The 22,775-nt window shown below is 44.4% G+C and overlaps 1 protein-coding gene across 1 annotated transcript in view; it reads right to left on the reverse strand.

Moving 5' to 3' along the window:
* Positions 1–22,775, reverse strand: part of TRABD2A (TraB domain containing 2A) — an 81,706-nt gene that overhangs the window by 50,268 nt on the left and 8,663 nt on the right. The window lies entirely within an intron of this gene.

Raw genomic sequence — 22,775 nt, forward strand, 5'->3', positions numbered from 1 at the left:
ACTAGTCATGTCAGCACAAATCAAAAGATGAAAAGGTTAGAAATACTTTTGTCAACCACACAGGAAGAGGGCTCTCTGCTATCACAGATAGCACTAATAATTACCACTAATAATTACTGATGCAGTACTAGGCAATCTTTGGTACATTTCTGCAGACAACTTGCATTACAGCATTATAAGTTTGCAGTCAAACAGAAACCATAATGGGCTACAATCCAATGGGCTCCATACCTGGTTTTCCACACTCCAACCTGTCTGCTCTTCCCAACACAAGCCTTTCTTGTGAGTCTACAAAGCCCTTGCCTAGCCCTTGCCTAGCCATTAATCAGCACAGGGATTCATGGCTGGCAAAGCCATGTGGAGTCCTCACTGTTTCACCAGGACAAATTGTGAGACTCTCCACAGGTCCTCAAATGACCTGGACATCTAAAACCTGAAGTGATATATGAAAAGTGATAGAGAATATCAAGCAACTCTCTCATGAGCTGTACCCCATGTCTTTAATTCTGCAGTTAAGCATTGCTTTATGTAGCTGCTACTCCATTTGCCACCTGAAGTGATGCACAACGAGTGACTCACCCCTACATCTCAGGGGCAGAGCCTGGTGTAAGAATAACCACCTTGAAAAACCTTAGAGCCAAATTCTGCAAGGCTACACGTTGCTTGAACATCAGAAAAACAGAGTAGGAGCAGATATGCATGAAATGTAAACACTCAAGAGCCACCAGACATCTACAGGACATGCAAAGTACCTGCCACTGACATAGCTTGGAGAAGCAGAGGGGAAAGCAGTGATGCCAACACTAGGAGCTGTTCCATTGTGCCACTTATCATGCGCTGTCACTTACTCAATGACTGCAGTATCTCAGACTTATAGTCTCTGTCCTTGAGAAATTTCACTTCAGCCCTCTTCACTCCTGTACCAACCATTTCAAAACCCATTTTCCCACAGCTGCTCATGCTGGGCAGTTTTGAAGGCTAAACTAGCAATCCCTTTGCTGTTTGACTCATGCTGGGACAGAGCTGTTTCCTACCATGGTTCTGCCACTCTAAAATAAGATGGCATGTGACTGATAATAAAATCATCTTCCTGGTAGGAGCTGAGGCTGAGAAATGGATTGGCTTCAGTCAGCATTCTCTGAGACCTAGACACTTCACCAGATTTTCATTCCTGTGAGTCTTAGCAACAAGATAGTGCCTTAATTTTCTCCTGCCACTCATATTAGAGGTCATAGCAGAGATAAGGGATGACTGCTCCTACTCAAATCACTGTACAGTTTCTGCCTTCATTAAAATTAAATGCAGTACAGCTTTCAGAAAAGTGCTTTCCCAGCTGTATTAACTCTTAGCTATGAAAGCCCATCAATAAAATCCTCTGCTGGAACTGTCTGTGGCCAGGATAAAATTCTTGCTATCAGCTAACTAATCTGCAATCACTCACCTCTAGGGACTGAAGGGGATGGAATAACATCTTGTCCTGGGCAAATGTTATTAAAACCTGAGTAAGTTATCTACAGGATGTGAGAAAACCTATTGTAATACTTACAATACCTAATGTGAATACTCATACATTGGTGAATCTCCAGGTTTCCATTCTATGACATACAGCTAGACCTTGGATGATAAATTGACTAGTTTCTAGGATTACCAGGCTGGATTAAAACATAGTGAGAGCAGAGAGCAGAGAAGACTTCAAACAAACCAGCAGTGCCAATGCAAACACTTGAGCTCTGACACTGTAGAGGCGGGCATTTGCAAGCAGAGATCCTGGGACTGAAGAAGATCATGGTCAATTTGGTATGAGATCCCAGCTTCAAAGCAGATGTTCCCCCTAATTCAGCAGTACTGCACCTCTGCATGGCATGGGTGACTGGGAAAAAAATGAGGGGACAAAGAGGGGAAAGAAAAAGGCCCTGAACAGAAGCACTGCACTGTGCTCTGGGACAGTGTGGCAACATGAAGAACCTCTGGTTCACTGAAAGTCCTTGAGAAAGGCAGGTGAGCATATAAAACCAGGAACCTCAGCTAGGGAGAAAATAACTGAGAAAATGCAGCAGCTCTAGAGCGAATGGCTTCTTGCCAGCCTTGAAACAAGTCACGTTTTTGCTCCCTCTGCCAGGCAGAAGATGACAAATGTCTGCACAGCTCTCACCACCAGACCCCGGGAAGCTCATTAACCTTCAGTGGAATGGCACTATGTGCTCTGGGAAACCCACAGCATTAGCACATGCTCTGGCCTCCCCTTCCCTGCTGGAGGGAAGGAAGGGCATTCCTTTTTACTTCACAAGGGGCTGTCAGTGAGTGGAAACCTAAGCCTTATCCCACCCCTCCCTGCACATCTGGCTGTGCAACCTGCAGAGCATGCAGATGTGCAAATCCAGCCAGGAATGCAGTCCTGCCTGAGGCTATTTTCAAGCAGTGTGTAGCAAAGTCTTGGCAGTCAGACTGGCAGGAATCTGGGCTTCCTTCTTGGCCATCTCCTGGCACCAGCTGGTGCATGCACACTGAGTCCAGGAGCACAGTGGGGAGACCTGCTGCCCTGAGCCCTGCACCCATCTGCCAGGACATCACACATACTGCCTGCAATGCTGAAGGAACAAACATTCAGCAGACACCAGCTTCCAGGAGGCTCGCTGTCACTACAACAGAGAGTTCAAACAGCAATGCTTTTGCAGGGCTGATGCCTGTCACCCAAGAGCCAGGAAAGTTTGCTTAATGGTTGCCTTTGTCTTCAACCATGAAGTAAAAGTGCTTGCTTGATTACAGTCAGAGCTCAGCCACTCACTCCACTAGCTTGCATCAGACCTATCCAACTGTGAATAACAGTGTGTATTCCAGGAAAAATACTTGAAAGGAAAAAACCAAACCAACAAAACTCTGGCCAAAGGTTGATTTTAAACTGTAAAAAGGAGCCAGGCAAGAAAGTTAAAACTCAGTTCTAGATCTGTCCCTTTGTGCTTATTCTAGAAAAGTGCAGGAGCCCAGAATTTGGCAAGGGGAAGGAAAAAAGAATTCTGCTCATCCTGAAGAGGAACAGAACTGAATTTCTGATGCCTGTGGGGTTCAGAGGCAGCAAAGAAAATTACAGCAGCAGGATTATATGGAGCATCATAGTACCAGGCAAACCAGATCTGACTTGATAGTTGCTATAAAACTAGGCCTTGGATGTGGGACAAAAGGAAGAATGACCATGTGAAGCAGAAAATGGGAGTAACTCAAATCCCTATGCTTTTACCTCTCCCTTTCTTCAGCTAGACAAACACACCTCAGGGTTTGTCATTGCTGTGAATACAACCATGTGAGCACCAAGTAACATTTCCTTTAACTTCTGCAACATCTGCCCTAAACCTCACTGCTGTTAAGATAGGGAGAGAAGAGGAAAACCCAGCTGAAGGGAAAGTAGAACTGAACCTGAGTGTTTCTATTAACACTGTGTCCAAAGCTCTTGACAGCTCTGTTTCCATACTGCATGGCAAATGCCCCGACTTGGTGAGGTCTAGCACCATGCAGCAATTCTACTGACCTGCTTGAACCAACAGGCTCTCAAGAGATCTCCAGTATCTATATTAGGAGCAAGAACAGAAAAGCGTACAGCACATGGGACCACAAGTGTGTACACTAGGGAGATACTACTGAGTCACTCCATTACTCCACTGCACTGCCTGAGAACTTGCTTGATGCCAGCATGCAGTCCTGCACTCCCTGACAAGCCACAGCCACCAGCTCTGAGTTCAGCAAAGAGCCCAGAGGGTGGCTCCTTCCAGAGAGGTATCCCACAGGTAGGAGGATACATAGAAACAACAATTATGGATGAACATACATCTCCTAAAGACAATGGTATGTGGAAACACCTGTTTCTCCTGTCTCAGTCACACAGAATCACAGAATTAACTAGGTTGGAAAAGACCTTTGAGATCATCAAGTCCAACCTATGACCTAACATCACCTTATCAACTAAACCGGACTCTAACTCATTTAGGTTCCTGAGCTAAGGACATAATTCCTCTAAATTTTAAATGTCTGCTTAGCTGCATGTGCATCATACATGGTAAATGGAACATGAAAGCAGTGCCACGGATTTCCCCCTGCAAGCCCGTGATCTCTGGAGGTTACAAGAACATTATGCTGCAACAACAGAGGCAACACATCTTCCCTAATCCACCACAACAGGGAGCAGATTCACTCATGACAGGTCTTCAAAACACGATAATAGCCTTGAAATGCTACCTGTTAGAAAATTACCTGAGCAAGGCAATGTCTTCGGCCAGGTTTCCAACACTCACTGAGCATGAGGAGGACAGAAGAGATACCCCCACCTACCTACAATGCTATCTCTAACAGTGACAACATAATGACATTTTGGAAGCAGATTTGGAATCGTGGCAATGAGCTCCAACTATTCTTTTGGTAAGCTGGAAATGTTAACTTTTACTGTTAAACTGGACAAGCCTAAAATAGCAATCAGATTTTGGCCAAAAGCAGATTACTCCCAGGGAATTCATTACAGTACCACTGTGTATACATGCTGCAACTTCCTCAGACAGTAAGAACCTCAGCTGGGGAGGAAATACTGAGAGTATGAACAAGCAGAGTGAATGAATTCAGGTACCTACCATCACCACTGCTGCCACAATTTCCCACCTCAATGCACCACCCTGACACTGCTGCTGTCCCAGTAACCTTCACAAAGCACTACTCTGGGGACCAACTCAAGCATCTTAACAACAGCACACAGGAAAGTGTCTGGACAGCCTTGAATTAAGGAGACCTGGAAATACAGATGCTTTTTAAATCATTCCTGATCTGTCTGGTGCTCCCTATACTCAGTGCCACACATCAATGACAAGCTGGGGCTGTTATCACTTACCAAAATCCCAGTCCCCCACTTAACAGCACCAGGTATGGGAAGGGCTTTTGTGGATATGAGGGGACTAGTGTCAGACCACATGCTCACAGGGGACACTGCCCACCTGCCATGCATCCCTGCACCTGTCACACTCTGTGCCAGACAGAAACAGGCCCTTTACAGTGTCCTGGAACAGAGGGAAACCATTAAGGTTAAGGCAGGGCCTTAGTGAGATGAAGGCCCTGTTGAATTCCAGTGGATCATTCCTGACTAACCTGAGCAGGAACGTGGCTTCCAGGCAGCATTATGGCTCTAAGGTCCCACTTCATTCCTTGCTAAGCAGCTAAACAGAGTCCAGAAGAGATGATACCTGCTCCCTAGGGACCTTTCTCTGCAGGCACTGCAGCACTGCATGCAGACCCACAAGTCTTTTGGTTCCTGTCACACACACACACACAGAGCTGATGCCTGAGGGCATTTCTAACAAGGCAGCAAGGCCTCCAGTACCTCAAGACCCCCTCCTATCAACTTTCATATAAATGTTTCTAAAAGATCACCCCATTTGCAGAGGATGTGCAGCAAAGAGCACACAGCTTAGACCTGCAGATGCCACTCCATTCTTGCCTGCTTAAGTCACAGTACTTCTGCTTTAGAAAACCTTATTGTCCTATGACTCATTGTAAGAAAAACGTCTGGTTTCACATTAGCATAAAGATAGTCCCTGGCCAGATAGATCAAAATGTGCATTGATACCTTGCACAAATCAGGAGATACCTAGAAACAGTTTCTGTTTCAGAGAAATATCTAGTGGCAACTTGAAGTCTAAATAATGGCAGCTCCACTAGGTCCTAAGGAAATTTGTTTAACTGGCTTATTGCCTTCAGTAGAAACCAACTACATTGAATCTGATAGTGTGTATCCTCAACAACATCTAGGCCACTAGACATATAACATTTCTTATATTATCTTGCTGCCTCAAATTCCCAAGCAAATTTAAGGAATAATTTGTCTGTTTCTCTGGACACAACTTGTCGGATCAAGTCCAGTTTTTTGGGGTTTTTTAACTTTCCTGTTATAAAAGCATGGTCTTCAGTTCCCATAATAATTGTGTAGCTCTCTCCTGGCCACTACCTAGCTCTTCAATGCTCTCTGAAGTGCTGACACCAGGACTAGGCAGCATTCCTGCACTAGGATCCTCAGAACATCTCTCCCCTCCTTCTGTCACTCACATGAGGACTGCAAGTTCCCTCGAAGCTGAACTACCAAGCTTGGGAGTAGTTAACTGATATCTTCCAAGCCTGTTGCACCACCAGGATATTCCAGACAAGGCCTCCAGTCTTGCTAGCCTGACATCTGTGCCTTGCTCTAGAGGTACACAGCACAGCTGACCTGTTGTGTGCATCCCCTCCAGTCGCAGCATTCCCGCACTTGTGCCAACGCTTACGCAGCATTTGTATCACTGGCAGAGCCGCTGGGTAACACAGGACCAGGAACAGACACCTTCAGTACTTCTTTACATTATTTTTTTAGCTTCCCTACTCGCGGGTGGAGGAGACTCCCCATCTGCAGCAGTTTCATAAGAATGCATTAATATTCTCGGCTATTTACAATAAGCCACTTTGATTTTGTCTGGTGTGTACTCCCATATCAGAGTATTACCAGGAATAAGGTCAAAAGCTTCCAAAGCTATGTGTAATTACTCCACCAATTATTCCAAAAATCATACTCATATGAAGAAGTTGTCTGACAAAGCCAGTTTCCCATTCAGGGGAAATTGGCTAGTACCATACTGTCTTTTCTCAATTCTCCACCAGCTGCAGAGCTTATCAGACTTTCTGTGCTCTGACCAAACTGAACTTTGGGTAGTCTGGCAGGCTAGTCCCTCATTGTCCCAGAATAATGCTCTTACAGTAGGTTTTTTTTTCCACTCCCCTGAATTTTTTCAAGTGCAGTTAAAGATTCAAAGAACTCCTTGGCTTAGTCTCTATAAATTATGGACTGTAAATTAACCATTGTTTTGAACATTAAAAACAATGACATTTAACATTTTTGCCAATTACTGGAAGCAATTTGTCAGCAGAGCAGAAAACATTCTCTTATGACCAAGCTAGGAATACAGCCTTCTCTTTTCCAAACATCACAAAATAAATAGTGATTATTTCCACCACTGGTTTTTTAGTATGCTTTTTCACTCCTGGTTAGTATGGAGCCTAGAGCACTGCTAGCATTTCAGGAATCCCTGATACATTTAAAGAATTTATTGTTCAAATCTGCTGCCCAAAAGCTCTTGGCTGGTACCCTTCAGTTTCCCCATCAATTGTCTGTCCTTGCTTGCAGATTACTTGTTTGTGTTGCTTGCTCTATTTTCTTTATTCATTGTATTTTGAGGTTTTTTTAATGCTTTAATCTCCTTTGTTAACCAAACCAGCTTTCTTCAAAACCAAAAATTTTGTCTTTGCAAATGCAGAAGAGTGGTTTATTGGGGACCTAATTAGGATTCTTGAACAACTCCCAATTATCTCTCCTATTTTTATGCCTAAATTCTTCCTTCTACTTTATTTGGCCTATAATTCTTTCCTGTTTCAAAAATATGAACCCCCCTTAGAGCACCAATCATACATATTATTGGTTGGGACTATATATTCTCTTTCCACATAAAAATAAAGTTCAGTCATTATTATTTGTACCTAAGGAAGGATCCTTTTCAGTTCAGTGATTATTTCATTTTTTATTAACCTGGACGAGGTCTGAAATTGCATTACTCCAAGACAGCACCAATACTTCCTAGACATTGTTATTCACACACGCGCTTTAGGTAAATAGCTTTCTTGGAGTGCTGAAGTACCTAAATGGGAGTATAATTTTTCTCTTGTTCTTCTCTGGTGGAGTTTCAAGGAGATGCTCACCCAGGAACTGTGAAATACTGGTAACAAGTACTTCCATCCCCTGCATTACTGCTGATCAACTAAAACCTTGAGCTTTCCATGTCTTCTTCTTTTGACTTACCAACAGCTTCAAAGCAAATAAAAACATATTCAGTGTTACCTTCTTTTCCTTCTCCATTTCATCCTTCCTAGAAAACATGTCTAGCTACTTTGTTTGTGAACATTACAAAAACGCAGCTTATCTCATGGGACTCTAGCTGTGACAATAGCTCATTTATCTTTATAAACAGGCCTTATAAATTCACACAGGTGTTAAACTTGTGATCAAATTGCCCTAGCATAACAAGTTACTGTACACTGGCTGAGCAACAGAGACTGTACAGGAGCTCAGACTTAGGCTGCACAGTGTGATTTATTTCATCAGAAGCTTCCAACCACTCCTGACATGCCTGCATTTTACGGAGTCAAGCCATATATACAGGCTGCTGTGAAACTGGAAATGAAGTGGCCAACACAAGCGTGAAAGGCACATTACCTATCTATATTAGTCACTCTGGTGTCAAGGAGAGTAAGGATACACCTCATCTCAGGATATCCGCAAGTACTTGAGTACAGACATTTGAGCCTTAAAAACTTCCAGAGATCATTTTGCCAAATATATCAACAGTGACAGTTTAGTTCCTCTCTCAAAGAACTACTGAGGAGTTTGGTATGTTTGCACTTTGGGGGATACTCTGAAACTCCAGGGGCAGGAATTCTCTCAGGCATACATGGAAGCTGGGAGAGTTCTTACAAGGTTATAGGCATTGGCTATCACAGGTGGCCCTACGGTTAGCTCATTTGGTTAGAGCATGGTACAAATAACACCAAGGCTGTGGTTCAACCCTGCATGGACCATTCACTTAAAAGCTGGACTTGATACTCTGAATATTCTGTAATCTGGAAATTGTGGTTCTGTGATCAGGTGATCAAACTGCTGCACATTCCCAGCAGAATGGGCTGTTATGGCCAGGATAAGGCAGGAGCTTGAAAACTGAGCTCAGAATAGTAGCAAATCTGTCTGCCTAGCAGGGGCCAAGGGCACGTCTTTCCTGCTGAGACAGCTCTGGTCTTGGCTAGCAATCACAGAGTTGCCAGAGTCTTGATTGAGATGTCTAGGGAAAGACCTGGGAAAGTTAGCTTTGTGTTGATCCTGTGCAACCATGGAAAGCTAAGCTGCTTTGGTTTTCTTTACCGATGGATTCTGACATAACTAACCTATCTTTCAGAAGACAGAGAGGTAAAAATCTGGGAAGAAACAAGTGGATTTTGAGCATTTGAGTGATTTAGCCGGCTCCCTTCTGCAAAGCAAGTCCAAATCAATACCTGCTTTTTACCCATGTTCTTTAGATGTATGCAGGAGCCAGGACTCAAAGATTTGCAGTTGGAGAGGCTGGAAGATGTTTAGGACAATGTCTAGATGAAATTTTCTCAGTGGTTAGGATCTTTAAGAAGTTAATCCAGCATCCAAAACAAAGGTAAAGCTTTTACCTGAGAGAACTGAAAATTTGGCCTACACTCCTGAATCAGGCACACTGCAGTGTCAGTACTAGAGTCTGCAAGAGCACTTTGTGCTGGGATACCTCCAGCAGCACACCAGAGCAGGGCTGCAGCTCTCCTGCTAGTGTAGAGCATCTGACATTATTTATACAATATGTTCCCATGAGAAACACAAACACTTCCCCTGAGCTTGGAGGAAGCTCTTCGAAATGCCAAAAGATGATGGAAGAGCAAAGCCAAGCAACTGCATGATCCCATCCTGGGCTGACTTCTCTCAAGCAGAAGTGAAAAAAAGGCTTGTGCAGGCTCCCTACTCAGCCAAGTGAAGCACACCATGAAACTCATGTCCTTGGTGGCAGCAGGATGGCTCAGCCTGTGTGACATCCCAATGAGCCCGCTGAAAGGCAGAGGGGCTAACACTACACGGGGCACTCTCAAGACAGCAACAAGGCATTATATTCTCCCCACAAACCATGTCTCAGTGGGGTCTCTCCCTACAGCTATTAGAAGGGGCCACTGTGACCATACCTGTCCACCAGACATACCCAGCAAAGGCAGCCAGAATCTCAGCTTTTATTTTGGAGAGAATAAGATAATGCTTGCTCTCTGCATCAAGTAGCACCTGGAAGAACTAATTTTTTTGGATTGAATTCAGCCAGATTTGATGCACGTTGCAAACCCAGTTAATTTGAGGTTCGACAACCTGATGGTCCTAAAATATGCATAAATATTTTTCACATATGGTGTTATCTGGGTAATATGGAGGGAGTGGGATACACTGATGGTCCATATAGAAATGAAGGTTTGACTGCATAAGATGCAAATCAGTCTCTAACACTATGTGTTACTAATGAACACACTCAAAAAGCAGAACGGGTCACACAAAAACACATAAAATCTGCCATTAAAAAATTGAAATTTTATTTGCTACAGCAGTCTTGTAATGCATTTACCAGACCGGACTTTGTGGAAGTCAAGTGAGTGTATCTATTTTTGTCAAAAATTAATCTGAGTTCCAGCTGAAGCTAGCAATCCTGCTAATCTTGTTAGGAACAAAGAGATTTAGAAATGCACAAGGCCACTTGCCTAAATCTTCCCTCAAACAGTAATAGAACAGGATTGACATCATAGTTAATTGCAGACTAAACACTGTTACACATTTGGTCTTAATTGACAGGACTGTTTTCAAGATCCATGGATAAACCTTCCGAAACCTCTCCCTGGCTTCAGAATTCAGTGAACTGCTCCCCACATACTCAACTGTTCACATGTGACCTCTGCATGCTCAAGAGAGGTAAGTTCTGTGAAAAGGGAGAACATGTGGGCATCTGAATGCTCCAGCAGGGACACTGCCAAACTTACTGCAGCTGATCCATTCCATATCAGCTTCCAAGCCCGTCTCAGTTCCATATTGGGAACAAACTGTCCACATCTGCGCAGGAGTGCAGAAGCCCACAACCTCCAGGACAACTCCTCCACTCACACCTGCCCCCAATTCAAGCTTTCAGGAGCTGAGAGATGTCTTGAGCCAGAGACGGCACTCGGGACATGAATGAGTTTCCCTGGTGTGACTACCCTTCACCCATCGGTCTAATCTCTTTGAAATTGCTCACACATCTCAGTATCTGAGCATCTCTCATTCAGGCATGCTGTAAATGGATGATGTCCGGTGTGCATATAGCTGCTAAGCTTGCTGGATTATAAGAATTTTATTGAAGAATCCAATATTTTCTCTATCATCAACAAAAACTGAAGAATTGTTCCTACTCTTTCCTTTATGCCTTAGGTCAGAAAAAGAAACAGTTATCTTAAAACTTATCTTATTTTCAGCCTCATCCTCTTACAATCAATCTTTCAAATTATCTAATAAAAGCCTTCATGAAGATTATTGCAAATAATTATAGGATATAAACACTTTAAGTCAATAAGTATAATGGAAACCATACCCTTTCCAAAAACCTTGATAGTGTTTTGCAAGTTTTCTGCAGTAAGACAACAGAATCAATGAATAGTTTTCTCAAGAGACTGTATGGCAGTAGGAATTTAGAGAAATACAAAACACTTCAAATACTGAAGACATGGGGAACAGAAACAGTACTTAGAAGACCTAAAAATACAGATGAGAAAGAATATATAAGTTGGCTTGCACACTCACCTTGACAAGGGAGCAGACAGGGACTGGACCAACAACAGTAACACTTTTTCTTCCCTGGGAAGCAGTGTGAGTAAAAAGGACTTTGACAGTCCCAAGCATGAGCGCTCAGAAAACTGCTGTGCCTGAAAGAACCACAGCCAAACACAGATGCATAAACAAGGAAAGATGGGGACAGTGACAATACCACTGCACCCAGCACACAAATGACTGCCATGTCATAAGACAGATGCTGCTAGGCCTGGGAGTAGCTGAGTCAACAGTTAACAAATAGAAAATATGCTCTTCTGGAACAGGCTCAACAAATAGGACATTAAAGGACAAACTGGTTACAGCTGAAATGCTCACACAAGTACAGAAGAGGCTCTTCAGTGGAACACAAACCCTTACAAAATCAAACAGATGAAAACTAAAGCTGGGCTTTATTTTTCATCTGAATTTGTTGATGAAAATTAAACCACCGCCATGAGTCATGTCAGCTGGGATGCAGAAATTGACACGGATCCCCATGGATCTTGCAATCCAGTCTGGGCAAGGTTTCCCCTGGGCCCCCACATGACTAAAAAAACCCAGCTACCTCAGCAACTCCTCATAAGGCAAGTTTCCTAGGCCCTTCACAAGCCTTATTGCCCTGCACTGGACACATTCCAGCACCTCAATATCCTTAATTCCAAATACCAACCTTGATATTTGGTATTAGGATATTGAGGTGCTGGAGTGTGTCCAGTGGTACCAGAAGTACCATCTCAGCAGTACTGGACAGGAGGGTTAGCACTGGATAGGAGTGCAGTCCAGATCTCAGGTGTGAAAGGAAGCTGTCTTCCACAACTTCCACAGGCATGTGCCTTTAAGGTGTCCAGACCAGTTATAACCCTTTTGTGCAAGGGAAAACTGGCAGCCAGTCCCATGCTTTGGGTTCTCTAATGGCAATTAGTGAGCTCTCGGGATCAGACATCTGACAGAGCCATAGCATCAGACCACCGTAATTCCATCAGAACTTGAGAACATGCAGAACAAAGCTTCATGCAGGGGCACTCAACTCCTGAACAGCTGACTAAGCCAAGGCCATATCTCTGCCCTGCTCCACACTCCTCAGTTTTGCCTGAGCTGAGCCAAAAAGCATTCTGCTCTGTGTGCTAGCTTGAGTGGCCATGATGCCTGGCAGCCCTCAGCCTGCTGACAGGGCTGTGCTCCTCTGCAGCAACAGTGTCCTCACCCAAAGCTGGAGGATCTCCAGTGACACACAGTGCACCAGCCAACCAGCCCATCAGGTTAGCACTACTTGTCAGAGGACAGCAGGATAACCAGCCTAGTGCACTTGTCAGTAGTTAGCATGATAACCCAGTCACAAGAGCTCTCAGAGCAGTGCACAGATTTCATTGCCCTGCCCTTGCTCACTGAGTGAAAAGGAAAGTGCACTGGCATGCTCACACTGTAAAACTGCCAGCCAGACACTCACAAGGAACCTCCTTGGGAGCAGCAAGGGCAAGATAAGAAGAAGTCATGTTTGCCACCTGACATCTTCTGTTTCTGCTGTGTAATATGCTGAGCTAAGGGCATTTTTAATGGGAAAATCCAGCTAGCTGATAGGCATATGGAGTGCAAGTGCAAGGAGCAAAGTTTCCAGTCTGGGATTTCAAAGGCCTACCATAGAGTCCCAGCTGTTTGAAACAAACTCCCCACCCTTTTGAATGCAGAGGCAGCATATCACCACTGAACACCGCTTTCACTGGGGGATGAGCCCTAAAATCCCCAGACAGTTAAAAAGATCTCAATTAAACTGTAATTATTTCAATACATAGGCAAAGCGTTAGTTATTTTGGTTCCCACCAGCCAGCCCATTCCCCATCCCTGATGTCTAGACATGGAGTCTGCAGGTTTGTTTACACACAAACTGAAAACAAAAATCTAGGTCACAGACTCCAGAAGCTAAAGATGCACACAGGATCAATTCATTTGTTCTAGCTCCAATTCATGTGCACAAAATCCTGATGTTCCCATCACCTGAGGAAAGAAGGCTGATCCTAACAAATAAATCTTGAAGTTACACCTGTGGGGCAGCAGATGCAACCAGGTTACTGCAAGCAGTGTCCCATCCAACAGGTTTAGCAATAAAATGCTCTGCTCCTCTGTCTGCTCCTTCATCAAGAAACTGCTCTTTGCCTTGCTCTGCTCCAAATCGCGACCTAAACCACAGAATCTAATTTATTCTTTGCAGATTTTGTACTGTGTGCCCTTCCTTGATTTTTTCTTTCTTTGAGATTCTCCATCACTGTTCTTGCCAAAGATGAGCTGAACCAAGGTTTTGTGAATGGAAACACTGCCAAATCTGGCCTCATCATTCTGGAAATTAAAGACAGCTATTATAACTGGCCAATCAAGTACAGCAAGTATCCCCTTTATTCAAAATGAGAAGACTAGCACAAATCTCACCAATTTAATATTGTATACTTTGTGGCTAACTTCAAGGCATCACTTCTAACTCCCTAAGAACAGGAAAAAAATCCAACCAACAAATCATGTAACGCCTGTTAACAAAGCAATGGTGTCTTTACTTCCTACTTTCCCCATAAATACAGGCTTTTCCTACATAATAACTTAATACAATGGGTTATCAAGGATGGCCCTTTGACCCAAGTGGGTACACAGATTAAACAGCAAAAATGATGTTGCTGTCATGTCAGAAGGGCTGTATTCTCTAAGCAGCAGTCTACAGTTCTCACAGTCATGTTAGTAATCCAGAACCTGGAAATGCCAGGAAAAGCAAGAATCTCTCAGCACTCTGTTGCTTGCAAAGGCTGTTTTTTTGAGTAGAAACATAAAAAAATAATGTCCTAATTATACAAAATGATCAAAGTAGAAAATTTTGCTTCCTTTTCTATCTGCAATGAGCTATATGAGAGACTGGCTGGAAGATGGAAATGACAGGACTTTTAAGCCCTCAATGCCAGAGTTGGAGCCTGAGGAGCTCCCAAGGCCCAGCCTGGCCAGTGAGCCAGCCTTAGCTGGGATCAAACCTAGGCCATGGGAAGCAACATCCTAAGTTCAGGGACACAGTTTCAAATTAGGGAGAGTTAAAGTTTGTTCAAAGAGGATCATGAGAATTACTTTGTTAATATGGGTTTTGTGCCAATTGTTATTGGTCAAAATGTTGCTAGAATGTTCTATGTTAGTGTACATAAGTTGGGCTCCCCCCTTGCTTCTGGTCTTAGTGTTTGGCTGTGTTCCAGAGTGCTCCTGTTACTGCGGCAGAAGAATAAAGGACTCTCAGATTTTTCCACCTAAGACCCGTGACCTGCTTTTCTTCCGCACCGACCTGTCACAACCATTTTCTGTCCTTGCGGGCGTGGACAGAGCGACGCGACAAGTGGCGCCTGAACAGGGACCTCTCCAGTTTCATAGAAGATCCGGCTGTTTGGGAAATCAGCTATCAGGTGGCAGCGCTTAGCTGATTCGGTCGGCAAGGCCCCTGGGAATTCTGGAGTGCTGCAAGAAGCAGGCACTTGGAACGGCTGGAAAAAAAAGCATCCAGATCCAACTACTCATCTGCAGCGAGAGTGCAGGTGAGCCTGTGGGGAATTACCATAGGACAAGGAATGTTTGTGGAACAGGGGGGCATATATGGCTGTTTTAAGGCACTTTCAATTGAGCATGGCAAACAATTGCCAAAGAGGGAAGAGGATAATGAAGTGGATCTTCCATAGTTTTCCCGATGGTATGACTTCAGTGACCATTGCTGTTGATTTTTGGGATTCTGTGAGCATTAAACTTTATAATCTAGCTACTAGGAGAGACCCTGAAGCACCCCGTATGCTGCCTGAGTTTCACCTTATTTTGGAAACCTTTAGTTAAGTTTAATGGCTGTGGTACTTCTGTTACCCCAATCCCACCAAGGCAGCGCAGTTCTCTCTGCTCCTTGCCCTTTGGCCCCTGTGAGTAGGTTACAAGATGGAACCCGCCAAGAGGTGTGGATGAGATGCCATCCTTGTCTCCTCCTCCTCCAGCCCAAGATGATGGTGGCCAAAACATCTTGGACCCTCCCCTTCCCGCTGCTCCACCTCTTCCTCTCTCCTCCTCTTCTTCCAGCCACCATTTTCCTGCATCCCCCAAGCCACCATCTTGCCCCAGGGCCCCTGCCATTACTCTGCCCTCTCCATGGGCCACACCCCCTCTGTGGAATCAGAAACCAGAACTGGAACCTTGGCTCTGGAAGCCACCATCTTGTCACACGGCCTACCACTCTCCTCCACTACAGCTAAACATCACTGCCATAGCCTTTCTAAGAATAAAGCTACTTTTATTTTAAGTTATTCTTCCTTGGAAGAAGACCTGGACCCTCTTGGATCTGAGGAACTTCCACCACATCCCCCAGGTTCTTTTCCCACCATTGGGAAAAGATACAAAAAGCTGTGATTAAAGAAAGGAATGTAGAAGTGGCAGCAAAGTTTATTGTGGCACTGGGACAGTATGAAGCAAATCCACAATGGGAGCCACTGACTTAAGTGGAAAAAAAAGGAACTACAGAAAGCATCTAAGGACTATGGGAGGGAATCACCATTTTTTAATAACTTATTTCATGCAACCGTCACAGCTGATGTTTAACCCCTTGTGATATCAAGTATTTAATGACAATGCTGGTATCACCAACACAGTATACCTTATGGGAGTGAGGACTGAAAAGGCTATTAAATCAATTGTTGGTGGACTCCCTGGGTAATCAAGCTTTGGCAGCACTGACTACAGATCATCTTGCCAGTGAAGGAGTACACAAACAACCTGAGGATCAGCCAGCAAACCTCCTGAGGCAAGCCTTAGATGACATTAAAAATGCAGCAAGAAAGGCACTTATGCAAGTGCCCAATGGCAATATGCCTACACTAGACTTTGCAGAAATAAAGCAAGGGCCTAATGAGCCCTACATTGATCACCAAAGGCAAGCCCTAGAGAGACAAGTTACACACAAAAGGGCAAGAGATTAATTGGTAAAGAAATTGGCTGTATCTAATGCAAATTCAGTGTAAAAAAGTATCACGTGCCCTTTCACCAGAGCCTGAACAATGCAAATGGTCAAGGGTTGTAATCGCCTTGGGACATCAGAGCACTCTGTAGCTCTTCATGTACAAGCTGTAGGCCAAGGGCTTGCTGAAGCTTTAACAGCAATCCGAGCCATTCCAAAAGGGCTGCAGCACAAGGTCCTGGCCCATGTCATGGGTGTGGCAAGCAAGGACACATTAAAACAGACTGTTATAAATCTAAAGCTCTTAATATATGCTCCAGATGTAAGAGAAGTAGTCATCACCCTAGCCAATGCTAGTCAAAATATGTTGTTGATAGCGAGCCACCACCAGGAAACCTCAAGGGGAGCACAGGGCAGCCCGTGCAATGACAAAAATGCCCCAGCTGCCTATGCCCACAACCACCAGAGGCCCAGCAGCCCAGAGCTTCAGTACCTTATCTCAGAGCTACCAGCAACCTTGGAACCTTAGGAGCTAGAGCTCCTTGGTTCAGTTAGAATGGAGTATTGTGTAAAGTTTAATTATTCAAGCTGGAGTTTAACAAAAGATCAGTCAGCTCTGTGAGATGTTTCCCCTTACCACCCTGTCTATAATAATGAAAACCTGTGATGCAATAATGCATCACCCACACCTTCATGATCCAGCAACAGACCCCTGCAGTTGCCACTAGGAATATTAGGAATGTTTTTCATTTGTGGGGATAGGGCCTGGCCTGCCCTTCTGTCGCACATTAAAGGTGGACCATGTAGCCTGGGTGGACTTACTCTACTAACACCCAACACCACACTAAATCACAATAGAGAAACTCAAGAAAAAAGATTCATCCATAATTTGAATCAGAATGTAAAGATGAGGTTATTTATTGGAACAAAGAAAAAAAAAAGAGTTACAGCATCCATATTGGCATCTTGGGTTAATGCAGCAAAAGCACTAAAACAATTGGATAGTTCGGGGTGTTGGCTGAGTAAGCAAACCAATGCTACATCTCTTGCACTAAGTGGTCTGTTAACAGATATCAGTAGTGTTAGGCATGCCACTCTATTTAACAGGGTTGCTTTCTACTATAAAAGGGGACTTTCTGCTGCTGGCAGAAGGGCATGGTTGCCAAGACTTTGAAGGACTATGCTGCATGAATCTGTCTGACCATAGTGAGTTGATACACTGGAACATCCATTAAAGGAAGGAGTCAAGAAACTACAAGTGGAAAATGTTATAAACTGGTTAAACAGACTGTTTAAAGGTTGTGGCTTATCAGGTTGGTTGTTATCCCTGGTTAAGACACAATTGTTAGTTCTTGCAATAGTTGTTGTGTTGATGTTATTACCACATTTAGTGAGTCGTTTACAGAAGATTTTGCAAAAATCTTTGTAAGAAATTTTTATTAAATTCCCAACAGAAAGGGGGAGATGTGGAAGTTGGACTGGCAGGGACGGACCGTGAATTTGCTTAGGCTGACTATGCAGAAGGTATCAACCTAAAAACCATGGGATGCAAAGTGCTGAAGAGAGAGAATGTCTAGACACAGTATGGAAAGTTGTGTGGGTACCATCAAGATCGATACTGTTGTTGAGCTAAAGAGCCTGCCAGTTTAGGCATGACATAATATTATAGGTTGATTAAATATACAGATGAATAAGCTAAGGTAAAGTGTGTTATTTAAGTAGCTTGTTAAGGGGATTTGCATAGAGGATTGTGGGATTGTTATGTTAATGAAGACTATGTTATAGTTTCATATAAGGTAACATTGTTAGTGATTGGTAAGCTATGCTTCCATATAAGGTTGTAAAATTGTTGATTAGTTGGATAGGACACAGAAGAACTATAGTCAAGGGTATATATTAGCATGTCTTCTGCATTATCTTGTCTTGTGTGGTTGCCCTTCCTAAATGCAATTATGTCTGATGCTCTAATAAATGAGCTTCTAATCAACCCTCAGTCGTTCCTGCCTCTTTCATTGCTGACAATAGTTGGTGTCCCCACACACAGGCAACGTAAAGGGTTAATTGTCATGCCACGGCCAGAACAGGGTCAGCAGGAGCCAGAATTTCAGGATCAGTCAGCCCTTAGAGGCTCCCGGCTTCCTACTGCATCCCAAGTAGCTCTGAAGACTGTGTCTGAATATGCAGCAATGTAATCAGATGCTCAAGTGCTCAGATAGGAAGAATGCTGTGACAAGGTATAACCACAGCAAAGTCACGTGGGGAAACAATTCTCAAATTAAGATCAGGTACAAGAATCTTCTACCAAGGGTCCCAGTATTGAAAAAGCCAAACTGGCCAGGGTCATGGCTAGGAACTAGTGACGGCTGGACAGTGTTTATACTCTTAACCATGGGTCCACACAAAGAGCAGACATAAGGCCAACCTCCTTGTGTTCAAGCAGGGACAAGGAATTTGTGAGGAATACAGCCTGGACACCACCTTAGTGTACCAAAGCAAGTGCCTGGCACAGTACAAGGGCCAACACTTGCTCCTCTTGTGAGCCAGTACTAAGCTGGTGTTTGTGACACTACTGAAGCCAACAGCAAAGCTGTTTTGGGCTGGAGCACTAATGCCTGCAAAATAGCAAACATGTAAGCACATGCATAACTGTAAAGGAAGAGTTGAGAGGGACTGACTCCATGCTGAAAGTCAGCAGTGGCAGATCACACATAGCTACAAAGCCCAGACACAGCTAGGAATGAGACCCATGCAGGGCATTGCAACAAAAGAGGCACTACCCAGCAAAGATGGTGGAGTGGGACAACAAGTCTGTAAGACAAACTAGGATGGGAACAGCATGAAAGAGGAAAAATAAACGCCATGGCCCTGGCATGGAGACAAACTAATCTTTCCATACTCCTGAACTTGCACAGAACTTGGAACAAGAGAGAGAGATTGAGAAGGCAGTAAAGTATTTCACAGATTGTGTACACATCATTGCGTACTGAACAAAAATGATACTTTTATGATTTGGCAATATGGGCAGGCAGCCTGGGCTGAGCATGAACAGAGAGATTTGGCAGGTAAAATAAGAGAGTCATAAACCAAGAGTCTTTGGAACAAAAGCCCAAAGAAAAAGAGCCTCTTGACAGGCACTCTTGGCTGTTGTATGTGGGTTTTGTTTGGGTTTTTTTTTCATTTTTACTGTTTTCTCTTCACAAGGAGAAGAGAGTTGTTAATTTGGGTTTGTCTGTACTTTGCAGTTACTGAGCATTGTGCCCAGGGAGACAAGAATAAACTGTTCCAGACCTTCACCTGCAATAACATACACCATCACGGTGTATGTTCTATTCTTACTCAATAGAATGAATCAAAACAGGGACCTAACTAGTAACAATATATAGTTTGGAAGTGGCTTGGGAGTCTGCCTTACCACCAGAAGAATAATTTTGGATGTGAAAGAAAAAGCAAACCCTATGCAGAAACAAACTGAAAACACTGAACTTGCTTTTCTGCTAAGTAAATAATTTCTCTGTCATTCAGCTGTAAGAAAAAAAGCATCTCCCTAGATGACATCCAGAGAGACCTGGACAAATTTGACAAGTGGGTCCATGGGAATCTATGCAGTTTAACAAGACTAAGTGCATGGTGCTGGATCTGGGCCAGGACCATCCCCAGAATCAGCACAGGCTGGGCATGAGCAGATGGAGAGCAGCCCTGTGAGAAGGACTTGGGGGTGCTGGTGGGTGAGAGGCTGCACATGACCCAGCCATGGGCACTCCCAGCCCAGAGAGCCAAACGTGTCCTGGGCTGCATCCAGAGCAGCGTGGGCAGCAGGGCAGGGAGGGGATTCTGCCCCTCTGCTCTGCTCTGGGGAGAGCCCACCTGGAACCTGCATCCAGCTCTGGGCTCCCAGCACCATAGATGTGTTGGAGTAGGTCCAGAGCAGGCCACCAAGATGGATTAGAAGAAAGGAGCACCTCTCCTATAGGAAAAGGCTGAGACAATTGGAATTGTTCAGCCTGGAAAAGGGAAGGCTTTGGAGTGACCTATAATGCACCTTCCAGTATGGAAAGAAAGCCTACAAGAAAGATTTTTTTACAAGGGACAAGAGGGAATGGCTTCAGAGTGAAAGAGAGTGGGTTCAGATTAGATATTAGGAAGAAATTCTTTACTGTGAGAGTGGTAAGGCACTGGCACAGATTGCCCAGAGAAGCCGGGGATGCCCCATCCCTGGAAGTGTTTGAGACCAAGTTGGATGGGGCTCTGAGCAACCTGGTCTTAGTGAAGGATGTCCCTGCCCATGGTGGAGGGGACAGAACTAAGTGATCTTTGAGGTCCCTTCCAAGTCAGGCCATTCTGTGATTCTATATTTCTTGTACAGTGTTAGACTATTCCTTGTGGGTTTTGTTCCACTTTCCCCAACAGAAATTTCTAAGTTACGTCTGTGTGTTTGCACAGAAGTGGCCCAATACTGGGGTTTTCCAAACAGCAGCACACTAAAGAAAGTATTTTCCAAAGAGCCTACTTCGAACCCTTTGTTTGGTTTCTATTAAACACGTAATTAACTCTACTGTCTGAACAAACTGACAAAAAAGCTCTGAAATCAAAGATTTACACAGTTGCCAACCATGAAAGTTCACAAGTCAGTTTCTGAAACAGCCATGAAATTGGCTGAGAAGCAATTTCAACAATCTGGTTTTCCTTTTCCTTGAGCTGCCTGTATTGGAAATCTAGTAGTAGGCAGCAGTGGAGGTATGAATTTGCAGTGCAGTAGCTGCTCCAGACCTGCTCCCTCAAGGGATAGTGTGCTCCTTCCCTGGGAAGTGAGCAGGGAGGGAAGGAGGTGCAGCCTTCATGATGCAAATGCACACCTCCACTCACCATGGGGCAACCAAGGGGTATGATTTTCCCAACTAGAGGCTAGATTCTCCTGCAAATTTTGTCTCTCTGGCCTTCTCAGAAGACTGGGCAATTCTGGATGTTGTTGTGTCCCTTGCCCATGCAGCTTCTTGGATCACTTGGTATTTATCCTATCTGCTAAACAACACAAAACCACCTGCTCTTTGAAGAAAGCTGTGAAGGCCTAAGAGTCAATATTTACATGAGTTTAGCAGGGATATCATTTGCAGTCAATATATCTCAGTCTCCCTACTACTTTCTTACAAGGCAGTGGATAAAAATGCCCTCGCCTCAACTTCTATCATGATAAACTATAGAGGCAATGCCAGCAAAAGAAAAACATGGGCAATAATGCTTATAAATCCTCAGCCAGATAAGAGCTGGAAAAGGAGGGACTTCCCAGCCTATTTCCAGGTTAGCTGGAAGGAAACAGCAACAGCATAAGGATTCAAAGCACTGTGTTAAGCAAAAGACGAGATGCAAATGAGGTTGCCCAGCTCCAGACAATGGAAAAGAGAAGTGCAGAAGGCCTTCCCGCAGTTAAGGACTGCTCAAGTCAACAGCCTGGGCTGTTGTGCACCATGGTCCCCACACCAATGCTGTCTGAGGTAGCAGCTCTTCAGACATTTGTCCTGGGCTGCTGCCCCTGCCCTTGCTGTGCTGCACTCGCCTTCTGCTCTTTCCCTTCCAAACCGTGCATCAGTGACAGCACAGGCTTCAGGATGCAGGGGAGGAAGGTCAGGCATCAAACTCCCCAGCCCTAAAGGTCCTCCCATCTTGTGCTACTAGGGCATATTGCAAAATGCAAGTCTTGATTATTCCTAAGCAAATGCCACTCAACTCCCCAAACGAGCACCACCCTGCAGCAAAGGTACCCCACGTCAGAGAGCAGTGTTATGCCTGTGATCTCATTGGGCAGAGACAACAACAGACACCACTGCTTGGTGTATTTGGTTCAGAGAGGAGCACTTCATCCAACACATCGACAACACAGAGGTCATTCTCCTGCATGAACAGCAGTGCTGAACTCCAAAAGGTTTGCAAACACAAAGGCATTTGCACCAGGGCCTATACTAGTCTGTGCTGTGCTGACCCTCACCTGGTAACAAAGGAAAGGAAAAAAACCCCAAAAAACAAAAAATACTTTTCTCATTGCAAATAATTGGCCCCTGTTTCTGAGGGCATCAAAATATTCACTGTGATGCTTTCCAACCAGCAATTACTTCTCAGCACTACTCACAGCACACCCCTGCTTTCCCCAAGTAATCACTTCTTTCTTTTAAACTTGCTATTACAAAAACAAGTTTGGAGATTGAGCCCCAGCCTGTCCTGAGCTCCTGCAGGTCGGCCCAGTCAGAGTTAGAGAGCACACATCCAAAGGTCTGGTGTCTCTGAGGGTAGAACATGGCCAAAGAAGAGAGCAGGTTGCCCAAGGAAGAGAGTAGGCCAGGCCTGGATGAATTCAGCTCTGGCCTGATCCTCCTGAGGACGCAGGCAAAGGCACGGCTGCAGGGA

This window comes from Melospiza georgiana, chromosome Z (genome assembly GCF_028018845.1).
Source record: "Melospiza georgiana isolate bMelGeo1 chromosome Z, bMelGeo1.pri, whole genome shotgun sequence".
Classification (NCBI taxonomy): domain Eukaryota; kingdom Metazoa; phylum Chordata; class Aves; order Passeriformes; family Passerellidae; genus Melospiza; species Melospiza georgiana.